Here is a 23,245-nt window from a genome sequence, read left to right on the forward strand (position 1 = left end):
CTGGCTAAGTAATGGGGCCCCTGTTCTACCACCCCACAGATCTACCAATGTAAATAAATATATAAGGCCCATGAATTATTTACGTATGAACAATGACAATTTAATCTGATCTCAGTTAATGGAGTTACAGTGTTCTGGATTCACATGAATGTAAGCAAGAGCAAAATCTGGCTTACTAAATCCTACAGAGGAAGGCAAAAAAATAACCCCAGGGTCTCTGCCATATTTGGGGTTGGGAAGGAAATTTCCCCCCCGGTCAGATTGGCAGGACCCACCAGCCAGACACCTGGGAAAGAATTCTCTGTAGTAACTCGCAGCCCTCCCCACTTAGTGTCCCGTCACCGACTGGTAGAGATATTTGCTGCTAGCAGTCACAGATTGGCTACGTGCCATTGTAGGCAGTTTCATCATGCCATCCCCTCCATAAACTTATCAAGCTCATTCCTGAAGCCAGTTAGGTTCTTTTCCCCCACTGCTCCCCTTGGAAGGCTGTTTCAGAACTTCACTCCGCTGCTGGTTAGAAACCATCATCTAATTTCAAGCCTAAACTTGATGGCCAGTTTCTATCCATTTTTTCTTGCGTCCACATTGGTGCTTAACTTCAATAATTCTTCTCCCTCCTTGGTATTTATCCCTCTGATGTATATATAGAGAAAAATCATATCTTCCCCTCAGCCTTCTTTTGGTTAGGCTAAACAAGCCAAGCTCTTTGAGTCTCCTCTGATAAGGTAGGTTTTCCCTTCCTCTTATCATCCTAGTAGCCCTTCTCAGCACCTGTTCCAGTTTGAATTCATCTTTTTTTTAAATGGGAGACCAGAATTGCGCACAGTATTCCAGATGAGCTATAATAGTACTAATGCTTCCCTGTCACTACTGGAAATACCTTGCCTGGTGCATCCTAGGATTGTATTTGCCTTTTTCATGGCTATATCATATTAGTGGCTCTTAGTCATCCTGTGATCAACCAATATATTCAGGTCTTTCTCTTCCTCTGTCCACCTAAGCAACTCCATCCAGGTAACTCACCTCAACACCATTGAACACCCACATGCTGATAGACACTTGACAGTGGGTATGTCTACACTATTGGTCAGTATATCCGTACAATATCATACAAGGTATGTTTACATTGCAATCAGGAGGTGTGATTGCAGCACATACAGACATACCCGAGCTAGCTTTGATCCAGCTAGCTCAAAGCTAGCTCAAGTAACAACAGCACTAAATCCACAGCAATCTGGGTGATAGCTGCTCTAGTATGCACAGTGTCCTGGATGGGCAGGGCTAGCCAGTGCTTGTAAACAGGGCTAGCCTGTGCAGCCGTGGCTCTTCCAGCTGATACACCCCCATCTCATAGCAAAAATGTTTGGGTTTTGTCCCTTTTTTTTGTTTTTGGTGTGGTGGTATGAAATGCTATACACTAGTTATTCATTAGTTTTGTTGACCAATGTATAGATAGCCATTTTGCACCCAGTGGAGCATTTTCAATTGAGTAAGTGACTAAAATTGTGGATTAGTGATTAGAAGCAATTTGGGGTCAAATATGTTCTTAGATTGTTAGCAATTCAGAGGAGGGACTGTCTTTATCTTTGTGTCCTGCAGAATGATGAGCACATAGCACTAAGCAATTATAAAATAAGAACAACAATATGAGCTGCCCCTAAGAGAGACGCATGGAAGACCAATAATTAACAGGCTAATCTGTCTAAATTATTAGTTGCTGAAAACATGTTTTAACTGATTGATTGTTCACAGGGAGTTGTTTTAACATTCCAGTGCCTGTTTCTGGTTGAATTAGAACTATAAAAGGCTTGTTTGCTTTTGCATTGTGTTTTGAATAAATGAGATACTATATTTATACAGCTAACGTGTTTTCTGTAAGGCTCTGGATCAGTTTGCTTTTATCTCAGTGAAGAACAAAGACTTGGGCAAATGCAGTCTGTGGAATCCTACTGCACAGCCCATGGCCTTCCTCGTCTTTTAGAGAGGCATGACCCATGGAGACTACAGGGCCCAGCATGCAATGCTCCATCTTGTGCTAAGATTCTTCTCTGCTTTTACACAAATCAGGTGTGGCCCTCATGCATTTGGCAGCTTGACAATGGCTCAGCAACATTTTGGCAGCCCTATTTAAAATGTATATAAACCTAGCAAAATAATCCCTTCCCCCACGATAATACATCTCCACCTGAGAGCAGTACTTTTTCTCTCTCATGCTGTAGGGGAACAAACATTGTCACAAGTGTGCATGGCAATTACGAGTAAACCCTACACTGAGAGAGAAGATGTCCTTGAGACTGAGGACAGCACAGGAATAGGTATGGAATAATGAACAGAACTGGGAAGTGAGCAGTGGGAGAAGGACTGTGATACAATCAGATCCTACAGCAATGGGGACCATATAAGTTCCTTAGATAGGCAACAGTGCTGCTCCACATCTTCTGTTGGAGGTCTGTACTCAGCACAAAAACATACTTCTTAACAAGAATCTCCAGCTTAGGCCAGGCTTGCAGCAAGTAGTTCTACTGATTTCAGTGGGACTATTTGAGGAGTAAGGTACTACTCATAGTAACAGTGGCTGAACCTAGCCCTTAGTAAAGGAAGTCTTTTCCAGCCTCTCATCCTTCTCTCCCTGTGGAGTGCGCACAATTTCCTTGAAATCACTTAAAAGAAAGAGAAAGCTTCGTAGTCAGCAGAGATAAGACAGCCTCTTCGTTAGTATAGAATAGCCCCGCCGAAGATGCCCTTCATTCTACAGTGCGTCGGAGAACAGCAGGAAGGAAGAATGCAGCCCTTTGGGAGAGGAAGGGGGAGAAAGAATGACACCCCTGCCCCCGCTGCCTCTGCCTTATTTATCACAAACTGCAAAGGGAAATGGTGTGGCCACAGTGGGACCATGTGAGGAAAAGGGAAATTCCAAGGTAAAATACAGACTTGCTTCACAGGCAGGGTGCAAACTCCGCCTGCCTCAAAGTTCAGAGTAGGAGGGCTACGGATGGAGATCCCCAAGACACAGAATCAGTGCTGCCAATTCTCACAAATGGATGGCGAGTTTTGTGGTATATGGTGTTTTTCTTAGATAATAATTCCCAGATGTGGGAATCAGACTCTCAGTTTTCATTTAAAAACAAGCAAGTTTCTATCTGTCAAAGCTGCAGAGGGAGGCTTGCACTGTAAATGCTCAGAAACCAGAGGGTGAATAAAAACAACTCAAAATTTAAAAAATCTCATGATTCTTAAAGCCAATCTCGTGAATCTGAAAATAAGCTCATGATTGTGTGGGGCCAGAGTTGTGTGTTGTAAGCACTTGGGATTGGCAATAATGCTGCACTTGGGGGGGGAGGGGGGGCAGTTATTGACTCTGACCGCTAGACTGCCCAGCCCCAGCTGGGGGTGCACAGGCATGACCACGGGCCTATCAAGACTATGCCCCGCCCCGGGAGGGGACAGACCTGTGCCTGACCTGTGACACAGCCAAAAAAGAAAAAACAAACAAGAAGGTTTGCAGTTAGCATGGCATACCTATATTGTGAAGCACCAGGCTAAAACCCCAGTGCCTTCAACTGATCCAAGCAGTGTGGTTATTCCTGTATAACCCCCCTTTCCAAGGGATGTTAATGTTTAAGTATTTAATAACAAAAATGCTGTGGTTATTAAGTGCTCACCTCTGTGATTACACAAGGCACTCAGGTATATGCACGCACACCGGGAGAGTTTGAAGCACTCATTAGACAATTCGATATTCTTCCTTTGATCCAGTCAGTTTTATTCTTAGATCAGAGACAGCATTAGAACTTATTCATAACGGAGTGTGTACGATTTATATATATTCAGAAGGATCAAATTCTGCCCCTGGATATGGACATGCCACTATCAGCGATGTCAATGGGATCTGTGTGCCTGTATCTGAGAAAAGAATTTGGTCCAATACTCTGGGTAGGTGGGTACGTGCGCGCATCCATGCAGTAGAAAACCAGTTGCCTTCTATCCTAGAAGGGTCTTTCATCAATGGACACTAATGATTCATTGAGAATGGATAGGAAGAATAATAGGAGGGTGCTCCTATCAAATACAAAGCTATGGTACATAGGATTTCAGTTTGGTTTTACCACAGTTGAAGGTGAAAGTACATGTTACTTGATAAAAGCCTTAGTTGCTTGATAAAAACCAAAGACACAGGACTGTAGAGTTCAGATGTTTTTGTGTTGGGTTCCTGTTTGTCGCTCAATTTCCCCTCTCTGTCCCAACCCCCACTCTATACAGCTCTTCCAAGATTCCTAACGGAAGAGTGTTAACTGCCAGCACAGAACTTCCTGCTTCATTCTCAACCAGTCTTATCTCTGCAATCTTCATGCTATGTGAAAGGGGATTTTTGTAACACCATTATAAGCCATTCCTATGGACCAATGGTATTTTCTCATTGACGGATCTTGCGTTTCACTTTCTTGGAAAACATAGTTGGTGGTTTTTCAAATTTCAGGTTCCAATTTACTCTCTGTTGCTCTGATTTCTGTACAATGAGCTAGTCTAGGTTGCCTTCCTTATTTTTAAAGTCCTCCAGAGACTTGCATGGGGACCTCACAGATCTTGTCTCTCTCACCTTTCCTTGGTTGTTTTTTCCCTTTGGTTTTTCCCTTTGGCGGTGAACGTGATATATCTTGACATTAGCAAAGCTTTTGATATGGTCTCCCACAGTATTCTTGCCAGCAAGTTAAAAAAGTATGGATTGGATGAATGGACTATAAAGTGGATAGAAAGTTGGCTAGATTGTCGGGCTCAATGGGTAGTGATCAACGGCTCAATGTCTAGTTGGCAGCCAGTATCAAGTGGAGTACCCCAGGGGTCGGTTCTGGGGCCGGTTTTGTTCAACATCTTTTATTAATTATCTGGAGGATGGTGTGGATTGCACCCTCAGCAAGTTTGCAGATGACACTAAGCTGAGGGGAGAGGTAGATACACTGGAGGGTAGGGATAGGGTCCAGAGTGACCTAGACAAATTGGAGGATTGGGCCAAAAGAAATCTGATGAGGTTCAACAAGGACAAGTGCAGAGTCCTGCACTTAGGATGGAAGAATTCCATGCACCGCTACAGGCTGGGGACCGACTGGCTAAGCAGCAGTTCTGAAGAAAAGGACCTGGGAATTACAGTGGATGAGAAGCTGGATATGAGTCAGCAGTGTGCCCTTGTTGCCAAGAAGGCTAATGGCATATTGGACTGCATTAGTAGGAGCCAGGGCCGTCTCTAGCTATTCTGGGGCCCTACGCAGCACCCCTGTGGGGGGGAGGGGAGGCCAGGCCTCCACGGGGAGGGGGACAGGGCTGGGGCGGAGCAGGGGTGGGAAGAGGTGGGGCTGGGGTGGAGAAGGGGCAGGAAGGGGCGGAGCAGGGGTGGGGGTGATGGGGAAGAGGTGGGGCAGGGGCTGGAGCAGCACACAGCTGTGCAGGGCACCAGGATATTTGGTGCCCCAAATCATCTCTAACTCCCCTGATATCTTTGTGGACCACAGTGTGGACCTGGCGTAATTTTATCTTTCATTGTTTTTATAAATGTGACTGAGCAAATAGGACCATCATGGCCCCTTTCCTTTTTGTTCTCTCATGACCTGCCCTGTGTGATCCCTCTCGGTGTCAGATGGTTTCCACACAGCAAAATGAGGTGCCTTATCAGAGTCCCTGGAGCTTTAACTAAATGATGGGCAATTAGGGGTTTTTCAGCCCTCTGAGTCAATCTAGGGAAAGGACATCCTTGCCAGGTCCCTCCTTTTGAATAGAAGTCGCAACAGGAGGCTTATCAACCCTTGGCCATATCTGCACATGGTGTGAGTCAGTTTAGCTCCATTCACTTCATTCTTCACTTCCTCTTCCAGCTAACTGTTGATGGTTCAATTGCTGTCACAATCTCCCCTTGGAACAAAGCATCAGCTGGCTCCAGGTCTGACCACCCACTTTGGGGGAAAAGAACAGCAGCAGCATTATGCTGCCACGTAGGAGCCTGCGTTTTCAAAGCACCCTTATCATTTTTATTCTTCAAGTGGTGCTGTCTTGTAGAAAGTAAATCCCCGCACCAGGGCTGGATTACCCAATAGGCAGACTAAGCACGTGCTTAGGACACCAGCAAAGCAGAGGGCACAAAAAAAATGAGATTTTTTTTTTTTTGGAAAAAATTTGATATTTGATATTTCAAAAAAAAGCATCAAAGTAGTCATCATGGGAAAAATCAGAACTTTGTTAGACTGCCTTACACTCCACTACACACTCTTCCCCCATTTTTCTGTTCTCTTTTTATTACTTATCCCCACCTAAACCAGGGAGGCATCCTACTAACACAGATTGAAATAATGTGAGGAAATCAGATCCTGTCATGTATTGCAATACATTTATGTTTTATTATTGATATATTCCTCTGAGTTATACTTGATTCATTTTTTTTCCTTCTTATATATAGATTATATATATATATACATAAAATAGTGTACATTGTGTAATTTTTTTGTTTTTTTAAGTTCAGATAACTGAGATAAGGGGCAGGATGAAACATAACCAACTGAGTGGAGCACAGAATCATAAATTGGTGGAAGAAAAGAAACAAAAAACTAGTGAAATTTTCCAAAATCTTCCAAAGCTGACATCATTTTTCAAAGCGAATCCATCAGAAGCAACATCTTCTCTCAGTAGCACAGACATCATTCCAAAACCTGTAGGTGTTTCAGAGACTGACCCTTCTTCTATTGATGAAACAAACACCATTCCAGAACATGTTTCAGAGTAGCAGTCGTGTTAGTCTGTATTCGCAAAAAGAAAAGGAGTACTCCTTTTCTTTATTCCAGAACATGTGGATGTGTCAGAGACTGTAACTGATCATCCTACTCCTGGTGGTAAAACAGACATTGTTCTAGAAGGTGTGGATGTGTCAGAGACTGAACCTGCTCATGCTGTAAATAATAGGAGAAAAGATCCTGGTATGTGGGTTGATTTCAGTACTGATGATGTAGCTTACTGGATAGATTGTGGACCAAATGACTGTCAACACCACACTTGGCCATTTGAGAAATCATGTGAGACTTTTACCAATGGCAAACAAACAAGACATTATCCACAAAAAATATTTTTTGGCATGAAAGAGAATGGTGAGAAATACAATCGAGAATGGCTACTGTATTCACCATCAATAGGGTCTGTGTACTGTTTTGTTTGCAAACTTTTTGCATATAAACCTTCAACATCCTGGTTTGCTGCAGGTGGATTTAGTGACTGGCGGAATACTGTTTTAATTGAACAACATGAAATTAGCACTAGTCACAGAGATTCAATGTTGACATATTTAAATCCAAGACAGGGCTTTGGATTGACACAAAAATTGGACGAACAAATTAAAGGGGAGCGTGAATATTGACAACATGGCTTGCAGCGTGTTATAGCTGTTTTTCAAACATTAGCTGAACATGGTCTGCCTTTCCGGGGATCAAATGACACATTTGGATCATTGCAGAATGGAAATTTCTTGGGATTGTTGGAGCTTGTGGCTCAGTTTGACCCATTTTTAGCAGGCCATATCTCAAAATATGGGAATGTTGGCAAAGGTAACCCATCATACTCATCCAAGACAATGTGTGATGAACTCATTGGTCTAATGAGTGACAAAGTTCATTCAGCTATTGTGGATGAAATAAGAACTGCCGGGTACTTCAGTTTATCTGTCGACTCTACACCTGATCTTTTACATATTGATCAATTAAGTATTGTACTAAGATATGTGTCTCCCACAGATGGAAAACCAGTTGAACCATTTATAACATTCCTCAATTTGAAAAGCCACATTGGTGAAGAAATGGCAAATCAAGTACTTCATTTTCTGTGGCAAGTTTGCAAAATAGATTTATCAACAAGCAGAGGTCAATCTTATGACAACGCTGCCAACATGTCAGGGCATTATCAAGGAATGCAGAAGAAGCTTTTAGAACAGAACAAATATGCCATATTCATACCATGTGCTGCACACTCTCAATCTTGTTGGCCGCAGTGCTGTTGATTGTTGTCAAGTGGCAGTAAGTTTTTTCTCAACAGCCCAGTTACTTTATACATTTTTCTCTGCCTCAACACACCGATGGGCAGTTCTTAAAACATATTTGGGCAATGATCATGTGTTGAAATCTCTTTCTAATACTCGCTGGAAGGCACATGCAGTGGCAATAAGTGCAATTCTGGAGTCCTACTCAAAGACTGTGGATGCATTAGAAAGTATAGCTGAAGACCAATCACAAAAGGGAGAAACTATACGAGAGGCAGAAAATATTGCAAACAAGATGCAAGAACTAGAGTTTGTATTCATGTTGACCATGTGGAATGAAATTTTACAACAGTTACCACACAAGTCAAGCTCTCCAAGAAAAAGAATTGGATTTGAAAACATGTGCAGACCTCTGTCAATCATTAGCAGACCACTTACACACTTTGAGGATTTGAAGACATATCAAAAGATATCTTGCCTGATACTAACCACAAAGAAGCCCAGTCCCTCAAGCGAATCAGGAAAAAACAAGCAAATGATAACATTTGCAACAGAAACAGCATTGAATTCTAGAGACAAATTTGGCGTATCTACTTACTACACTATAATTGATACACTTGAAGCTCATATGAAGAGGAGAGGTGAAGTGTACAAAGAAGTATCAAGTAGATTTTCTTTTCTAAATGGCATGGACATATCTGACGAACAATATTCACAAGGTTCCCAAAAGCTAGTTGACTCAGACTCTGTTGACTTGAACATGAACCTCTGTGGAGAAGTATGGTAGTTCCATTGTTATATGCACGCAAAGTTTAATGAAACAGGAAAAATGAAATTCAGTCACATTGATCTTCATGACACAATATTGAAAGACGGAACACAATGTGTATTTCCAAATGTAGAGATCGCGCTACGTATTTTTCTAACATTAATGATTACTAACTGCTCCACAGAACGCTCTTTTTCTGAGATGAAAAGAATAAAAAAACCCTCAGAGAACAACAATGTGTCAGGACAGACTTGATTCACTTTCTCTATTGTGTATGGAAGCAGACATGCTTCGTCGAGTCAGCTTCAATGAACTTATCCAGAATTTTGCAATCAGAAAATCTAGAAAGAAGCTATTTTAATTTCAGCATACATGTAAATTTTGTGTCATTTCAAAAAATAAAATTTTATTTTAGGGTATTGTATTGTTTTTATTTTGAATTACATATGGGGCGGCACCATAATCTTTTCAGTGCTTAGGGCCTCTAAAGGTCTTAATCCAGCCCTGCCTGGCACACACACAAGGGAAGGATTCAGAGCAGTTTACATGCAGAGCTGCAGCAGCTAACAGCTTGGGCGTTGTCATGGCTTTTGCATTAGTCTCAAGGACCAGTTGAGCTGAGGTTCTCTGGTTTCAGCAATAGGGCAGCCTTAAGGAGACACACCAATACCAGTGCCAAATGGGGTTCAGAGCACCAAAGAGGTCTGAATTTCAGGGAGAAAGTATGCAATTACATCACATGCCTCCAGTGGCTGGAACAGACAGGCACAGTCATCATGGATGAGCGGCTTTCCCTTCCCTTCTCAAGGGAGAGTGCAGGTCTTATGGCTGGTGGTGGTATAAAACACATCTGAGAAGACAAACAATTTGAGCAGGGTGACCCAGAGGGGTGACCCAGAATGCAACAGGACATGAAAACCAGAGGGCCCCAACGCAAGCCAGGAAATATCCCAACTACTGCATTTGGACAGTGAATGATCCCTGACTCTGGCTGGAGGGCCAAGAGCCTTGACTAAAATCAGTGTGGAGAGAGGGAGGCCAAACTGGAGACCGTCTGCCAAAAGAAAACAACCTAACAAGAGGCTGGGAGAGAAGGAAGAGGAAATGGATTCAACCAGAAGGGGCAGTCCAGCCGACACTGAGCAAACATGCTGTTGCAGAGGAATTACACTGGAATTGCTGATGGCACCCAGTCACTCCACACTCATCTTTCAAATAAAAGCATGAACATGCAGCCAAGGAGCCTGTCTTTATCCCCTTTGCTCATGGCAGCCATTGGGGATGGACAGTACAAGGCTTGATCAGTAACATGAGATAGTCTCTTGCCAGGGTGTGTGAGGAAAGGATTGGACTCTGAGTGCAGGTCTCCTCTTTGGAGGAGGCCAGTCAGTTTGGCAACAACTTCGTGCCCTCTGCAAGGGGCAAGGATCTAAAGGGTAAGTTCCCTTTCTAGAGACCTAAGATCTGCTATCTTTCGTTGTCAGCGATGTCTGAATCCAGGAGAAACAGATTTTATCTTTTGTTGCTGACTGACTGTTTAACTTTTGCTCTCTAATTAGGTCACTCCCATCAGCTCCACAAGAGACCCTTAGGAAGCCAAATCTTGGCAGGCTATGGCTGTGCCTGCGTCAGATGGGAAAGGAGCAGGTGGCCATGGCCTCAAGCTCTATTGTTTCCCCATTGTGGTCCTTGGGGAATGGTTAGCAATACAGGCAGCCTCGCTGCAGGCTGCAGAAGTTAATTCGCCAGCAAACGATAGCAAACTCCAAATTGTTGCCATCCCCACTCAGCAGCAAACAATAAACTATTAATATTTTCATGACTTGAAGACCCATGTGGTTTGCCAAAGCAAGATAATTATTCAGCTAGTTAGAACAACCTCTATCAGACAGCCTTTTGTGATGCTCTTTTATTGCTGGGCCCTGTAGTCATTGTCATTTCATATCCTTGGGAAGAGCCACAAAGATTCTATCTAGCTCCCACTAGCACAACATTGTGATCCATGGTGCTGGGTCTTTACACACACTGTCCCTCAGAACCTGAACAGGGGTCTCCACTAAGATCCACTGTCTCCAAGGGAGTTGGAGGTACTGCCCTTCTGTGGAGTGCTAGTTTTCCTAACCTGGAACTTCTTTATCTACAGAGGCCCCAGCATGGTGTTAAATTTGCTGCACTTCTAAAGGTGCTACCTGTCATATAACTGGAGAGTCTCCATCTGCCCCAGCCTGGAGATCGGCGAGAGGAGTTTCTTTATCACTGAGATATCTTTTTCCACAACCTCCCTAGCAGGGCATTCGAGAGCTTTCTGTTTGCTAGAAAGTTTGCCTTTAATAATCTGGACATTGTCTGTCTACCAATACCATCACCTCAGCTGCATTTTCTCCATCACTTGGATATTTGCTCCAGCTAATAACATGCTAATGCTAGTAACATCCGGTATGGTGTCATAAGATCAGTTCACATTAATATATACATATTTGGCAACCACTACCAACATACATTTTCCACCTGTCCCAGTTTTACTCATCTCTCATCAGATATGGTACACAGGGCCTATGCCCACCCGATACTGGCACAGGACATGTGATCAGAATCTACCAGAGCTCCAGGATCCCGTTGCATACCATGGCAATGTAATAGCAAAATAGGAGTCTAGTAAAACTCTCCTCCCCATCTGCACTCAAAAAACATGTGGGAAGTGAGTTGTGGAAGAAAAAATTATTTCCACCTTCCAGTACATAAGAACGGCCATACTGGGTCAGACCAATGCTCCATCTAGCCCAGTATCCTGTCTTCTGACAGTGGCCAATGCCAGGTGCCCCAAAGGGAATGAACAGAACAGATAATCATCAAGTGATCCCTCCCCTGTTGCCCATTCCCAGCTTCTGGCAAACGGAGGCTAGGGATACTTTTACTCCTCTTATTACTAATTAAATACAGGTAAATCTCACAGAGTTTGGCGCACACAGGTTCAGTCAGATGAGCTCAGGATGCCTAAAAAATTGCCGAAGCTCTAGGACAGGGGTCACATCTGACAACTCCCCTCCTCTGGCACAATGGAACTGTTCACTGCAAGGGTGATGCTCATCTGTGCAGGGGGCCAGTCCAAAACAGTGAAACAAACTCTCTCAGGACCTAACAACAACCCCAGACCTTGCCCACTTCCACTCCCACTGCAGGGTGCACTTCTTTGGTCTTGCCTTTCCTAATGCCAACACCTGGCACAAGCACAGACACACATTAAAATTCTTTCGAAATCCACATGCAATTTTTCCTCCTGGGCACTGGATGAGTAAACTAAGGAAAGAACTCTGCATGACAGATAATAACCAAGTCACCTAATGCACTACTAGAAGGCACTCAGATATCACTGTGATGGGGACAATATAAGAATGTGAACAGAATAGAAGCACCCAAACATTCAGATGTGAAATTTTGCCTGTTAAAGGGGAACTTTTTGCCCTTCTTCGATTCCATGTCAGTGTGAGTCTTGGCAAAGATTTGGGTTGGGTTGTCTTGGTTCAAAACCACTTTCCGGATACTTAACCAAGCTCCCCACTTCTCTTCCCCTGCCCCCCCCCCATGAGCTATTTATACAGCAGTGAAATCAGCTGCCAAATGAAAGGGACAAGTGCTGTGGGGGAGAGAGCAGTTTGAATGGGATGAGAATGGAGCCCCTGGAACCTCAAGAAAGTTTAGCTGCTTCCAGTGCCAAACACACACAAGCACTAATCTTTTGTTTGTTATGAATATTCAAGCCCAGCTGCCAGCGACAAAGAGAGCAGCTGTGGTGGCAGAACTGGCAGGTCCCCCTCATGGTGCCCTTATCCACTGACCCTGGCATCTGGGTCTGCTTGCTAGGGTGGGGAGAGAGGATGGAAGGGGGAAAGCCTCCTGTGCCCAAGACTCTGAGCTATTAAACAGCTTGCCCCAGCACTTCCTTATAAGTGAGTGGTCAGAAGTACAATCACTCCAGAGGGCCCAGGAGCCATCCTTCCCTACAGAGGTGTTTCTGTCTGGCGGTCAGAGATTTCACTACCACCGAACACCAGACCAGCTCTGACGGAAGGTGATTCAGGGAAAATAAAAGCAGCAGTGGGGCAGCTTTAGAATCCAAAGCACTTCGTGCCCGTTTGAGAAGCTCAGTCTGAGACTGTGTTTTGCAGGGCCCTGTAGAAAGCTAGCTATGTGAGGCCTCAGGCAGATTTCTGCAGCCAACACAGCACACCACCGGGTGGGGAGGATTTGGCAGCTGGACAAGTCAGGCTGGGGATGCTTGTCATTAGGGGGATGCTGGAAGGTTTGGGCAGCTGGGGTGGTGGTCAGGGTGGCTGGGTGATTGCACTACTGGGATTGGGGGTTGAGGCTTTTACCCTCAGGGTGGAGGGGTTAGCAGCCAGTGGTGGGGAGGGAGTAGGCTCTTCTTAGATGGCAGGCCTCCTTCTCCAACCTGTAGGTAGGGACCTTCATTTTCAGTTTTTATTTTATTTAATTTTCCCCAAGAATTTATCGGTGTTAATTACCAAACAACAAAAACAGGTGAAAATCAGTGCAAAAACCGATTAATAGTTTTTCTGGGTAAATGCTGGGGTTTATTTTGCTGGATGGAAAGATGGGGGAAATATTCAGTAGATTAAAAGCTTTGGATTCCATTAATCAAGGTGGTTTGCTGCAGAACTAAAACAGAACTCAAAACACACAATGCCCACTCTGAGTTTAAGAAAACAATATCTCTAATCCCCATATAAAACTTTTCATTTCAATAAACAGGTTCTGTTGTAAGTCTTAGAACTCTTAGCCTATAAATATTTACATTTAATAATTGGGCCACCCTATTTGCAGGGCATACACTCAACTTCATCCTTTTCTCCTGTTTTTGTTTTTTTTAAACTTTCGAATACACCCCTGCGTTCTGAAACGTATTCTGATACAGATTTTCGTTTTCTTCCCATTTTAATGTATCAGATCTTTAAACCGTTATCTGCTAACAGCTTGAAATGTGTGAGATTCATCAGTACGTTCAGATGCGCACGCACTTCAGAGCTTGCGTGCATGGCTGTTTGTTTATTGTGTGTATCTTCTAGACTAATACATAGCATGACTTCAACAGACAGCTTTGCATATACTCGCAGACTAATGTATTATCATAATACATATATCTCATGCAATGTACTGTGTTTTCCTAATAAAAGAAGTTATTTTTATATACGTGAATGATACAAAAGTAGGGTGAAAATCAGAAAAAAATGAATAATACTTTTTGTAAAACCTGGGAATGTTTCAGCAAAAATCAGTTTAAACTGAAAACAAAGGGACTTACCTGTTGGATAGGGCCTTTAGGAGCAGGGCCACAAAACAAAACAACAAACAGGTTCCTTTATGCCTGCACATTTGACAAGAGCCTAGAGCTGTACAGGAGAAGCTAGAAGATCTCTTACAAGGTAAATACTGATGCTGTGTCAAAGTGGATCTGACATGCCATGATGCTACTGCTCTTCGTTTTTAAGAGCATCAGCCATATAACAGCTTGGGTGAACTGTATGATGGCAGAGAATGGTTCTGAAGCCTCTTTTGCAAGTTAGATGTTCCCCATCAGGGGGTCAAATACAACTGGGAAAATAATGTGACCAATGAAAAGATGACTGTTGAGGGCACCAAGGCCATATTTCAAGGGCAGCACACCTAAAACTCTGACCCCTGCCTAGCAAGACCATGGATGTCTTTGTCACAAGTAGCACAGCCCTAGGGTGAAGGGAAGACCAGAATCTAAACCCTGACTTTCTCCTACTATGTGTGTTTTTGGAGGGGCTGATCGTTTGGATCATGCTGCATTAATTTGCAATTTATTGACATTTAAAAATAACTGTTCATTATATTCATTCTGATCATTATATTCTGCAGAGAAAAACGAATTGTTAGGTTAGTGAGACCTAACTGTTATGATGCCAGGAGGCACACTAGCAGGAGCTCAAAGGTCACACTCATTGGCATATAAGTTTTAATAAAAACATAGGCACACAATTATAATGTTCACTTGATCTTCTGTTTTCAAGGAACAGCCTGTTTATCACAGCAAAAAGCAAAAAATAAACCAACAAAATATCCTCAGAATCAAGCAGTAACATCCTGGCCCTATTGCAGTGAATGGGAGTTTTGCCACTGACTTCATTAGGGCCAGGAGTTAACCCAAGGTGTTCAAACAGCCAATAGGTGCAGGATCTTTTTTTGGAAGAAAGGTTAATTAAGACAGTTCTGAGGTGAATAGAACTGACAGAATTATTTGTTGGCATTTTAGCCTCTTTGGCTATTTGCAAATCATTCAGTGGTCCCTTCTCACTTTAGTGTCTATTAACTGATCTATTGCTCTGATTGTATTTGTTATTTGTAAGTCTTTGCTGAACAGTTTATCTGAAATTTTCAACCAATGGGTTGTTCATGAACTGTTCCATTTAACTATCTAGTATTTCATCTCTACATGAAATTGCTATAAAGTGAGTTCATAACTGGTTGAAAGATTGTACTTCAAGAATAGGTATCAACGGTTCGCTGTTAAACTGGGAGTACATATCTAGTGGGGTCCAACAAGGGTCTGTCCTGGGTTCGGTACTAGTCAACATTTTCATTAATGAGTTGGATAATGGAGGGAAGAGTATGCTTATAAAATTTGTGAATGACACCAAGCTGGGAGGGGTTGCAAACATTTTGGAGGACAGGGTTCGCATTCAGAACAATTTTGACAAGCTGGAGAATTGGTCTGAAATCAACAAGATGAAATTCAATAAAGACAAGTGCTAAGTACTGCACATAGGAAGGAACAATCAAATGAACAAATACAAAATGGGGAACTACTGGCTAGGTGGTAGTAACGCTGAAAAGGATCTGGGGGTTATAGTGATTCACAAATTGAATATGAGCCAGCAATGTGATGCAGTCACAAAAAAGGGTAATATTGTTTGGGAGTGATTTAACAGGAGTGTTGTGTGTAAGACATGGGAGGTAATTGTCCCGCTTTGCTTGGCACTGGTGAGGCCTCAACAGTACATTGTGTCCAGTTTTGGATGCAACACTTTAAGAAGGTTGTGGAAAGAGTACAGAGCAGAGCAACAAAAATGATAAAAGGTTTAGAAAACCTGCCCTATGAGGAAAAGTTATAAAAACTGCATATGTTTAGTCTTGAGAAAAAAAGGCTGAGGGGGGATCTGATAATGGTCTTCAGATATGTTAAAAGAACAGGAGTACTTGTGGCACCTTAGAGACTAACAAATTTATTTGAGCATAAGCTTTCGTGAGCTACAGCTCACTTCATCCAATGTTAAAGGCTGTTATAAAGACAACCAGTGATCAGTTGTTTTCCACGTCCACTGAAGGCAGAACAAGAACTAGCTGACTTACTCTACACCAAGGGAGATTTAGATTAGATATTAGGGAAAAGTTTTGAACTTTATGGATAGTTAAGTTCTGGAACAGGCTTCCAGGGGAGATTGTGGAATCTCCTTCTTTGGAGATTTTTAAGAACAGGTTAGACAAGCAACTGTTGGATGATCTAGGTTTACTTGCCCCTGCCTCAGGACAGGGAACTGGACTAGCTCACCATTCCAGATCCCTTCCACATCTAAATTTCTCTGATTATGGTGTATGATTGTCCTCCTAACTCATGAGGTACTCTTTCTGCCACAGATTGACTACATGGAATTATTTAAACAAAAGAGTAACAAATAGTGAATATCATAGTACTCTGGTTAAAAAAAATATGTGAATGAATAATCATTTGTGCTCAAATTCATGAGTAGGATGGAGTTAGAAAATATTTTCACAAATCCTCAATGGCATCCCGAATACTCACAAACAACAAATAACAACAGCAAGCCACACCTGCCACGGTTGTAGGTGAATCATTTTTCATATTTGCTCTGGCTGTGATGAGACAACTGTGGCAACACTTATAGTGCTCAGATTTCCTGGAGCCTTTTCAGTCTGGCTTTAGGTCCAGGTAAACAGTACAGAGCCTGAACATGTATCGCTGGCTGAGAATCTCCTTCTTATGATGATCAAAGATGACGTGTCCCTTTTGGTAGATCTGTCAGCTGATTTTTCTGGAGCCATCAGCAGCCTTTGATGCCAGTGGCCACTCGGTGGTGTTGACACTTTTGTGGGCCCTGGCAGAGAAAGACAGAGCTGTGCTAGATGGTATCCTCAGAAAGAAAAGAACAGAACCTAAGGGTAGTGTTGGGCAATTGCTTGCCTGCCCAAGGGGTATTGCACAAGATTTTGGTGTCACCTTGCCTTTCCAACACCTAGGTGAGGCTGCTGGTGAGATAGTGGACTGGGCTACAGTGCTATCAACATGTTGAGAAAATTCAGCTTGCTCACTCTTTTTCTTCACATGCAGCTGGTGCAGTCTCTCCTTCCCCAAGATCTAGCTGAAGTTGCTGCTTGGATGAGGCGACTGTGGCTCAGATCACAGAAGAATTAAGTGCAGCTGATTGACTGACAGAAACAGCTTGAGGCAATGGCAGAACCGATAGCATCCCCTCTGTCAGTAAGGTGCATGGTCTGGGGATTTTAGTGGATCCTCAGCTGCTATGCTACAGGTTTGAGTAGCAGCCACGGCCAATAGTGACATTATTTCCATCCACATTTGGCCAGGAGATTGTGGCCTTTCCTTCTGGACGTGGGCCTCATCCCAGCTATCTCTGCCTCTGTCAGCTCCAGACTGGATTACTGAAATGTGCTCTCCAGGGAGCTACCCCTGAAGATTATCCAGAAACTGCAGGTGGTGCAGAGTGTTGCTGCTGGCCTCAGTGGTGCTTCAGCTGATAGGGAGCAGGTGACACCACCACCCCACAGGCTAGGCTGGCTTCTCATTCATTTCTGGGGGTAATTCAAGATGAACACAAATCCCACTGTACTTAAAGAATAAACTAGACTCTGTCTTGTTGTAATTTAATTAATTTAGTTGAAACCTTATCTTCAATGCGTAATGGTCCAGTCATCCAGCACTCCAACTGCCTGGATGAATGGTACAGGTACTTCCCATGCATTTGTATGCTATCTTTTTCTCTTGATTGATATTAACTGATAAACATCCTTTATCCCCAGTAAATCCATCTCCTCCTCCTGCTGTTTTTTCACACCAAGAGGTCAGGGTTCCGAATCTGATTGCGACCTTGCAAGCTGTTGCCACCAATTTGCTGGTAACAAACGGGAGGAAGAAGTGATGATTATGACAGGTATGGTTACTGGTAGGAATTTTAAATGGCTTATCTACCCTACATCAACCTTTTTATTTGGTAGAAGTGATGACCATGACAGGTGTGGTTACTGGTAGGAATTTTAAATGGCTTATCTACCCTACATCAACCTTTTTATTTGTTTGCTCCTGCTTTGACCTTGCATTGAAATACCACTTCATCCTTCTGGCTTTACCACTGTTTCAAATATTCTTCTCCTCAGCTCATGTCCACATCTGGGAAACTGTGTTACTTAGAAATGCAGCTGCAGCAATCCGCGCAGCCTTGCTCTGAGGGTTTGCGTTATTTCAGCTGAAGCTGGACTTGATTAGCTGTTGGAAATACAGGCCACTCGACAAGATATTGCTCAGAATGTAGTGATGTGACTGCCAAAACCCCCTCAGGCTTCTACTGTATTTTTGTGACCCAATCATGCCATGTAACTACAGTACAAGCCTTTATCAACGGGAAAGGTCACCACGTGGGCACTCGATTCACATCAAACTTGAGCACTTCCATGATCTGCCTGCCTTAGACTGTTGTTCAGTGATATACAGGAGTCAGGAGACTGCTAAAATCCTGGGAACAAAGAGAAGGAATATCCCCATCCGAACAGTGAAAGTGTTTGCGGAGCTGTCTCTGTTCTCTCAGCGTATGTCTGCACTGTAATCAGAGGTGTGACTGCAGCACCTGGACACATACTCAAGCTAGCTCTGATCTAGCTAGAGCCACTAACAAATAGCCCTGAAGCTGCTCTGCAGCACTGGCGAGCCACTCTAGTACATACTCAGGGTCCTACACCAGGCTGTACAGCCTGGGATGCCACAGCTTCACTGCCATTGTTATTCGAACTATCTAGATGGGAACTTGCTCAGGGTACACGTACAGATGCTACCGTCCCACCTCTGATCGCAGTGAAAACATACCTCAGTTGGGCAAAGCAGCAGCCTAGTGCCAGGGCCCTGCACTATCATGCAGAACCAGGTTTGGCTCCTTCCTCCAGCCTAACAGTCCAGGTGGGCTGGGGGTCGGAGTACTATGATGGCAGCTTCCTCGGGGGAACAGCAGGAGAGCCTTGAACCATAATAAGAGCACCTCATCACCGACTTGAGGAATGATGTTTCTGAGAAAAACCACACCCCGACTGACATTAGTTTCATTGACAAAAGTGCCAGTGTGCCCAGTGCTACGTTGGCAGGAGAGCGTCTCCTGCTGCCGTAGCTACCGCTGCTCATTGGGGGTGGTTTAATTCTGCCGAAGGGAGAGCTCTGTCCCGTCAGCATAGAGCGGCTATGGGGAGACCTTACTGCAGTGTAGCTGCAGCGGTACAGCTGTGCCGCTGTAAAGTCTACAGCCTCAGTGTTTTCTGAGTGCCCTGGAAAACAGCTGACTCTCCTGATCAGGGCTGAGGCTGTGGTAGGAATGCATTACTCTGGGTTTACATCCCTAGTCTTTATTAGTTCTGCAGCAGAGACTTTCTTAATGTTAGTACACACCCAGCACAATGCAGTCCTGATCCATCCTGACTGGGACCTCTGTGCACTACGGCTCTAGAGACAATGAATAAAATAAAATTACATTACTTGAAATCTGGAAATAATTTGAAAGTTTATAGGGGTTGTTTAGGTACATAAATGTGGATTTATTTTGGTCTTGGCCAATATGAAAATTAAAATTTCCCTTCATTCCTCTGGCTTGGCACAAGATACGTAGCACAGGATTCAAATTTCTAATGCAGCTCTACATTTCCTGTTGATGCTGATGTTGTTGGCTTTGCTTACACTGATCCGCGCGGGGGGGGGGGGGGGGTGGTATCTATGAGGACCAGAATGATCTAGGAGTATTTTCTCTGATGTTTCCAAAGACAGGAGAGAATAGTGAACCTTTCTGTACGTCACTCAGCATCAGCTATTAGGGCCTGATCCAACTCCCACTAAAGTCATTTGATAGGTTCCCACTGACTTCAATGGGAGCTGGATTGGGCCCTTAATCAGAAACAGATTAACAGCTCTGCCACATTCCTAGTCACTGTCTCCAATCCCTCACTATTTTTAGGAGCATTATTTTCTCTTTTGTAGTCTCTCTCCTGAAGCTAGATTTTTTTTTAAACTGAAATATTCTCTGAAATCTGTTCACTATTTCTTCAGATTCTTCAGATTACCCTTTTAACTTGTGATTGCTTATTATTACAGACATTCCAGTCCTCCTCTTTATCAGATTGTGTATATTTTTAAAAGCCTTCTGCTGATTGCTTATTTGCCTTGCTGCTGCGCCATACTCTTCCCTGTTTAGATTTAGCCAGGATGAATATTTAATTGCAGTTCCTCTGCAACTGTTTGTTAAATGTTTCCATTTTTTCCTGTAGTAGATTAATTTCTGATACTGTGTATTAGAGGGAAGGCTTCTATACACTCCACAGTTCCACAGCTGCAGAATTTGCTGCAGAGGCTACCCTTGCCGCTGCAGAATCTGAGCTCTGAAATAAAGAATTAATAATAATAAATAATAATAATGATACCCATTTAGCCCTTCTGCTTGCAAAGCAAACCTTCCCAATATGAATGGAATGTATACTGTTGTCTGCCTGAGTCTGCAGATAGCCTGAAACTGCCTCATTCAGCTCACTGGTGGTGTTAACTCTGAGGCACTACTGCAATATAAATCGGCTTGGGAGGATTTGAATGTTATTGGTAAATGTCGATTTCACCACACACACACACACACAATGTTTCCATTGATAATAATCAAAATTTAAAGATTGGCAATGTAATAAAAATGCTGCTTGAGAACTTACTCAAGTTTGATTTAAGGATATTTATTTTGTATATTTTGACAAATTTTAACGGTTATCAAGATTTAATTTTTTGAATCTCAGTGTCTGTTATAAAATGATTATTGTCTGTCTCCCCACCCCCCATATATTCCCCCAACTGTGAATATTTAAATCAATAAAAACTAGGGGGGAATGCTTAAAACCCTTAATGTTACACAACTGTGAAAATTTAAATTGATACACGTCTAAAAAAATTGCTAAAAATAAACTGATATTATTATCCATCAACATTATAAAAAAAAATAAAAATTGACTTCTGCCAAGACTAAACAGAAATGTTACATAATAGTAATTTAGACAGCAACATAGTTAACTGTTTCACTGCCTTTCAGCAGGAACATCCAGCTAATGTGCTTATTTGAAAGTGTCTCCCCCATCTTTCCAGGTGCCAAAAGCCCCAACTGTCTCCTAAGCACTGCCGAAGCCTCTAGCTTCCTCCGGACAATTTCTGCAATGTAATTTACAAAGAGAAGGCTAAGCAGTGACTTGATTATAGTCTATAAATACCTACTTGGGGAACAAATACTTAATGATGGGGTCTTCAATCTAGCAGAGAAAGGTATAACAAGATCCATTGGCTGGTAGTTGAAGCTAGACACATTCAGACTGGAACCAAGGCATAAAACATTTTTAATGGTGAGCATAATTGACCATTGGAACAATTTACCAAGAGTTGTATTGGATCCTCCATCACCAACAATTTTTTAATCAAGAGTGGACGCTTTTCTAGTAGAAGCTATGAGCTACGAATTATTGTGGGGAAATTCCATGGCCTGTGTTATACAGGAGGTCAGACTAAAGCATAATGGTTCCTTCTGACCTTAGAATCTCTGGTTATGTGTTTTCAATACAAAATTCTGCAGCACATTGGAAATTAAAATTTCACAGCAGCATAAATTTAATTTACTATCTAATTAAATAATATAGAGGATATAGTCTTGATTGTATTATTCATTTCCATATTTAGTCCAGTAAAAGCCTCCTCTTTTCATTTATCTGAAGCTGCTGTGGAACATCCAGTCTGATGCACGAGAGCGAGAGATAATGCAAGAGGGTTGCCAGAACTTAACCCAAATTTGCTGCAGAGAACACTGGACCTCGGTTATAGGTTCTCAAGTGACGTCAGGAATTTAACTCTCTCTTAAAGGAGAAATATCCCAACATAAGAAACTTTTTGTATGGCCTTTTCTAATACTCAGGACTACAACAGAATCTGTTATGTGATGATCTGTGTGGGCAATCCCATTATAACTCAATGAATACTATTCAATACAATAAAATAGAGCTTGAAGCATCAGAGAAGTGATCTGAGCTAGTGTTATCTGAACTTTAACAATAAATAAATACAATTTGAGTTTTTACTGTTGTTCTTTGACTATCGCCAGATATATTGTGCAGACTATTACAAAGTGAATTGAGTTTTACAGAAAATCACATTTCAAAATGTACTAATAAGTGAATTTCAATCTCACACCAGAGTTCAGAAATGTTTTTCCTCATGGAATGTGCACATACAACAATATTTTGCATGAATACCGTGGTTTTCATCTGAGAATCTCTAAGCACTTGGCAAAGAGGGCTTAGTTTTATGATCCTGATACAGAAGGAGAAAGTGAGATACAAAGAGGTGAAGAGACTTTCCCAAAGTCACACAGTAGCTTAGTAACAGAGTCAGGAGTAGAACCATGTCTCTCAGTACCCAGACTTCTCTAATCACTGCATCACACTGCCACATAGGGCCATGTTCTCTTCTTTCTGCACATACATGCTTACATTTCCAATATGGCTTGTGCTTTTGGGTGACTTGCCTTTTGGGGGGCCAACTTAAGACACCTTAAATGGGCCTCATTTTCAGGGGAAAGTGATCAGTGTTATCTGAAAATCAGGCCACTTTAAGGGGTCACCCAAAATCACTAGTTGTTTTTGAAAATATAGGCCAGGGCCTCTCACTGCTATGTTTATGCGTGCATAGACTCTTGCATATACATACCAGATGTATATGCAAACAGGGTCACCCATATATATGCACACTGAGCCACATATGCCCACATGCATATACACATTCTCTCTTCCTCCCTTTTCCTTGTCTGTTTGCATGTCACTCTCCAAGGCTCAGGTTTTTGGCAGCCAGCTCCTCCTGCCCTCACCACACAAGCAGCAGGCATTAATTCTCCCATCTGCAGACTTCACTCTTCTCCCCTCCTCTCTCTCTTGCCTTCCAGCAAACAGGCCCTCACTTTACCTAAAATCAATCTGCAGCCTCCCACCAGATTCTAATCTGGTGCTTTTTAATCAAACAAATTTGCTGCTGAAACCAGTGCCAGAAGGGAGAGAGCTGCTAATTACCAAAAGCCACAGTGAATAAACAGTATGATGTACTGTGCTCACAGCTGTAACCCATTCAC

The sequence above is a fragment of the Eretmochelys imbricata genome, chromosome 6, assembly GCF_965152235.1.
Source record: "Eretmochelys imbricata isolate rEreImb1 chromosome 6, rEreImb1.hap1, whole genome shotgun sequence".
Classification (NCBI taxonomy): domain Eukaryota; kingdom Metazoa; phylum Chordata; order Testudines; family Cheloniidae; genus Eretmochelys; species Eretmochelys imbricata.